This window comes from Pelophylax lessonae, assembly GCF_965119305.1.
Source record: "Pelophylax lessonae genome assembly, chromosome: 10".
NCBI classification, from domain to species: domain Eukaryota; kingdom Metazoa; phylum Chordata; class Amphibia; order Anura; family Ranidae; genus Pelophylax; species Pelophylax lessonae.
The window spans coordinates 47,904,118-47,910,117 of NC_138777.1; the positions used below are offsets into that span (position 1 = coordinate 47,904,118).

The 6,000-nt window shown below is 50.2% G+C and overlaps 1 protein-coding gene across 26 annotated transcripts in view; it reads right to left on the reverse strand.

Moving 5' to 3' along the window:
- Positions 1-4,013, reverse strand: part of MADD (MAP kinase activating death domain) — a 188,998-nt gene extending 184,985 nt beyond the window's left edge. For 18 of the 26 annotated variants that reach the window (XM_082270090.1, XM_082270091.1, XM_082270098.1 and 15 more), the window contains exon 1: positions 3,848-4,012. The gene's annotated coding sequence lies outside the window, so the exon portion shown is untranslated. Of the gene's footprint in view, positions 1-3,847 lie in introns of all 26 variants that reach the window. The other 8 variants (XM_082270087.1, XM_082270080.1, XM_082270075.1 and 5 more) reach the window with 2 other exon arrangements.
- Positions 4,014-6,000: the final 1,987 nt, after the last annotated feature.

The following is a 6,000-nucleotide window of genomic DNA, read 5'->3' on the forward strand; positions in this document are numbered from 1 at the left end:
TTCCTGCTACATTCAGTAGCCACAGTCCCCGCACCCCCCCCCCCCCCCCCCGCAGCCTGCATTCAGTCACATACACAGGATCTCGCCCCTTACAATATTCAGCCATGTGCCCCCACTGTCAGCACTCCTCCTGGCACCGCCCTCACAGTTTCAGAGGAGCTGGAACTATAGAGGAGGCACCAAATATTAACGCACATTGACAATATTAGCTGTCAGCACGCATTGAAAACAACATTGGTATCATGTGTGTATTTCTTCTGCACAGAAATGTGCAACAAGTATACATTTTTCTGCAGAGAAAAATACTCAAATGACACCAACATTGTGGTGTGAACAGGGCCCATAGAAATCAGTTGTTTTCTTTATGTCCTTTCAGAGATCTATGTTAGGAAAATGAAGGTCAAACCTGCACCATTTCCCATCAATTCTTATGCATGTATGTAGTGAACAAGTCCCAACTGTTCCCATAGTCTGCTGTCCTATTTATTCAGTAAGGCCTCATTCACAGCATAGGTGCAAAAAAACGAATGGAAAATACCTGCAAATGTGACTTGCTTAGAATATTTTGGGCTTGTTCTAACGTAGGTCTCTGCAGGGACATAAAGAAAACTATTGATTTCCATGTGCCTGTTTCACACTATAATGTTGGTGTCAGGTGACTTCTAATATTTATTCTATTATTTAAAGCTATCTCTACAATATTTGTGGATACATCTACAGCTCGCTGATCAGATCCAATGTTCTGTGAGCTGTAGATCTGCATTATTTTTTTTTTTTTTTTTTTTTTTTAGGGGTTCCCCCGAGATCTTAGACTTTTTGGCAAGGGTTCCTCCACTGTAAAAAGGTAGAAGAAAGACTGCTCTACAGGCTAGACAATGGCACCCTGACTGCCATTAGGTATCAGGGTGAAATCCTTGTCCCATTGTCAGACCCTATGCTGGTGCAGTGGGTCCTGGGTTCCTCCTGGTGCACAACAATGCCCAGCCTCATGTGGAGACATTATGCAGCTAGTTCCTGGAGGATGAAGGAATTGATACCACTGAATGGCCCCCACGCTCACCTGACCTAAATCCAATAGAACACCTCTGGGACATTATGTTTCAGACCATCCACCATTGCCAGGTTGCGCCTCAGTCTGTTCAGGAGCTCAGTGATGCCCTGGTCCAGATCTGGGAGGAAATACCCCAGGGCACCATCAGTCATCTCATTAGGAGCATGCCCTGATGTTGTCAGGCCTGCATACTAGCATGTGGGGGCCATACAAACTACTGAGGACCATTTTGAGTTGCTGCAATGAACTTTCAGTAAAATGGACTATCCTGATGCATCATTTTTTCACTTTGATTTTCGGGGTGTCTTTGAATTCAGCCCTCTGTAGGCTGATCATTTTCATTTCCATTAAAAATGTGGCATCCTTTCCTTCCTAATACATTACCCAGTCCATATCAGTATAGATATCCAGCATGAGATTTTTCCCAGTTGACATCTGATGTGTTTTCAAAGTTCCATCCTGGAGGAGTTGGACTGCCTGTGCAACCTCTATAGGGTCCAGGTATGGCCTCATACTACCAGTAGAGACACTGACCCTAGCCAAATGCAAAACTAGAGAAAAAACAGTCAGAAAAGATAAAATCTCAGTGGCCTGTACCTGTAAAACCATTCCTGTTTTGGAGGTTGTCTTGTTGTTGCCCATCTAGTGCACCTGTTAATTTAACAACCCCCTCTGCTACTTAACTGACAAGATCAATATCCCAGGAGTTTGACTTGATGCTATACTCTGATTAAAAAAAAAAAAGTGTCCCTTTAATTTTTTTAAAAAAATAATATAAAATCAGAGGCACCACTGGGGACATCTTGGCCATTGATGACACTGCACCCGTACAGATGTATTATGATCTATAGATAGAGATATACAGATGTATTATACATGGATTCTGATCTGGAGGATGAGGACTGAACATGTGTACAGGTCTGTGGATGACAACACTGATTATCAGATGACTGGAGGCTCCTGGGTGATGATGAAGGCGTTGTCACACCACACACCGGAGCCAGGCACACAGTCATTACACACCACACACATACACATGGGAGCCAGGCGCGGTCACACCACAGACAGGAGCCAGGCACACAGGCATTATCTTGAACACACAGGAGCCAGGCGCTGTCACACAACACACAGGAGCCAGGCGCTGTCATACAACACACAGGCGCCAGGCGCCGTCACACAACACACAGGCGCCGTCACACAACACACAGGCGCCGTCACACAACACACAGGCGCCGTCACACAACACACAGGCGCCGTCACACAACACACAGGCGCCGTCACACAACACACAGGCGCTGTCACACAACACACAGGAGCCAGGCGCTGTCATACAACACACAGGCGCTGTCACACAACACACAGGAGCCAGGCGCTGTCATACAACACACAGGCGCTGTCATACAACACACAGGCGCTGTCATACAACACACAGGAGCCAGGCGCTGTCATACAACACACAGGCGCCAGGCGTTGTCACACAACACACACACACAGGCGCTGTCATACAACATACAGGCGCTGTCATACAACATACAGGCGCTGTCATACAACACACAGGCGCTGTCACACAACACACACACACAGGCGCTGTCATACAACATACAGGCGCTGTCATACAACACACAGGCGCCAGGCGCTGTCATACAACACACAGGCGCTGTCACACAACACACACACACAGGCGCTGTCATACAACACACAGGCGCTGTCATACAACACACAGGCGCTGTCATACAACACACAGGCGCTGTCACACAACACACACACACAGGCGCTGTCATACAACATAGAGGCGCTGTCATACAACACACAGGCGCTGTCACACAACACACACACACAGGCGCTGTCATACAACATACAGGCGCTGTCATACAACACACAGGCGCCAGGCGCTGTCATACAACACACAGGCGCTGTCACACAACACACACACACAGGCGCTGTCATACAACACACAGGCGCCAGGCGCTGTCATACAACACACAGGCGCTGTCACACAACACACACAGGCGCTGTCATACAACATACAGGCGCTGTCATACAACACACAGGCGCCAGGCGCTGTCACACAACACACAGGCGCTGTCACACAACACACACACAGGCGCTGTCATACAACACACACACACAGGCGCTGTCACACAACACACACACACAGGCGCTGTCACACAACACACAGGCGCTGTCACACAACACACACACACAGGCGCTGTCATACAACATACAGGCGCTGTCATACAACACACAGGCGCCAGGCGCTGTCATACAACACACAGGCGCTGTCACACAACACACACACACACAGGCGCTGTCATACAACACACAGGCGCCAGGCGCTGTCATACAACACACAGGCGCTGTCACACAACACACACACACACACACAGGCGCTGTCATACAACACACAGGCGCCAGGCGCTGTCACACAACACACAGGCGCTGTCACACAACACACACACACACAGGCGCTGTCATACAACACACAGGCGCCAGGCGCTGTCACACAACACACAGGCGCTGTCACACAACACACACACAGGCGCTGTCACACAACACACACACAGGCGCTGTCACACAACACACAGGCGCTGTCATACAACACACAGGCGCCAGGCGCTGTCACACAACACACAGGCGCTGTCATACAACACACAGGCGCTGTCATACAACAGAGGAGCCAGGCGTACAAGCATTACAATGCACACACAGGAGGGATGTCAGTAGTATGGGAGCTCAGTGACAGGGGGGAGGAGCGGCTGGCCTCCTCGTACACACACGGTGACAGCGGACACCTACCTGCTGGTGGAGTGACACACTGGAGGCCCCGTTCCTCCTCCCTCACCCGGTGCCGCAGTCAGTTCGGGCCCTGGCTTGACATACGAGCGCGCACCCGGCTACCTCCCTCACCAGACGCGCACAAGCTCCGAGATCAGGGAGCCGCAAGCTGCCAAAAAAAACCCCGCCCACTTCTTTAGGCCTGCCAACGCCGAGGCGCAGGCGTCCTCTTTACGTCGTGACGCACACAGGTTGTCCTCCTGACGTTGTGTGTATATATATACTGTACACTGGTGTGAGGAGAGGTGGTATGGCGGCTCCTGGTGACCAGAGCTGTGATTGTAAAACTAGTGCAGAGTCAATAAACAGTAGCTGGAGAGAGATAATGAGATAAACCTGCACTCCACCCTGTATATCTGCATCTATCACATGATTCCTTTATCACACTCTATTATTCCACAGGTTTTCATAGACCTGACTCTAAGATATCCGCCCCGTTCTCATTGGTCCGATTTGACATGTCAAATCGGAGCCAATTGCCAGTAATGACACATCTCAATCTGTGTGCCGCCGACTTTGCGCACCGCAATGATTCCCAAAAGTAGTTTCTGTTCTAGTTTTGGCGATTTGGGGGTGCGATTACCATAGACATCTGTGCAGGAACCCGCAAAGATTTCTGTGAAATCGCCCCCGAATTCGGACTAAAATGCCGGCTTGAAGTCGTGTGAGTTCAGCTTAAAGCGGAGTTCTGCACCCCCTCCAAAAATTATAAGTCAGCAGCTACACATACTGTACACATACTGTAGCTGCTGACTTTTAATATTAGGACACTTACCTGTACTGGAGTCCAGCGATGTCGTCACCACAGCCGATGTTTCCATCAGATGTCAGGTGCTGCCGCCGCCATTGCCGGTGAGGGAACCCGGCAGTGAAGCCTTGCGTCTTCACAGGCGGGACCCTACTGCGCATGAGCGAAGCGCTCCGAGCGTTTGGATTGGCCCGGCGGCGGGGGAAGGAGGTGGGGGCCAAACTTCCAAGGGACTGCGTTGTGGCGCCGTTCCCAGAAGTGGGGAAGGGTACCTGTCAAAAACAGGTACCCTTTCCCCCTCCCCCCTGAAAGGTGCCAAATGTGGCATCGGAGGGGGGGGGGGAGCAAAAGATTTGAAGTTCCACTTTTGGGTGGAACTCCGCTTTAACTCGCATGATTTCAAAACGGCCTCAGTGTGAACCTGGGCTCCATGGCCATAAAATGGCAGATGATTGATAGCGATGACATGTTATAATAAAAGGCAGAACAGGCTGCTGCCCAAGGCCCCAGACTGTTGGAAAGGAGAGAGGAGCATGGGGTGCCAAAAATGTTCTGTTCTCTTGTGGTGACTTTAGGCCTTGGGGTGTATCAATGTGCACCCCTTGTGAGGGGGCCATGTTTACCTGCACAAGAGAGGAGGAAAAACAGGCGCCGCTGAATGTGGAAATAATTTTATTACATGACAAAAGGTAATAACTCACATTATAATGTTCTCAAGTCCATGTTCCAAAGTGTAAGCGCTTCCTGTGTTCAGTCTTCCAGGTCCCGACCGGCCCGCAGCCGGGAGATGATGATGCAGGAAGCTCCACAGAGGAGCTGGTTAGAGCGGAAGAACCGCAAGCCAACTGGAAGTGACGTAACGCGTTTCGGAGCATGCACACTCAGCTCCTTCATCAGACCTCATGTTTGCCTGCACAGCAATGCATGCGTTTTCGGTGCATCCCCATGCAGGTGGTCCCATTGGTGTCTCCTCTCAGCCTATCATTGCTTTGTGTGTGCCAGCAGCTGTTTGCTCATATTCTGATTTCGACCACAGGAATCCGCTGATTCTTGCTAAAGGAATTCAATGACACTAAACTAAGGACTTGTTCACACAAGGTGTATTAACGAGTATTCCATGTTAGGGCCGAGTTTACCGGCACGGGGAATGCTCAGGTGTTCTTTACATCCTTATACAGGCAGTCCTAATGATGCGTGTTGGGATGCAGCAGCTGCACAGACACAGCCGCTGTTTCCAGCTTGACACCCATGTGGGTGTAGTCGCACAGCCCCAATGCAGACAGTTCTGTCTTCAACTGCAAGAATGTGGTGATCAGAGACTCACATCTGCATGGATGTCAGATTGGTAGCAGAGGTTGTGTCCTTG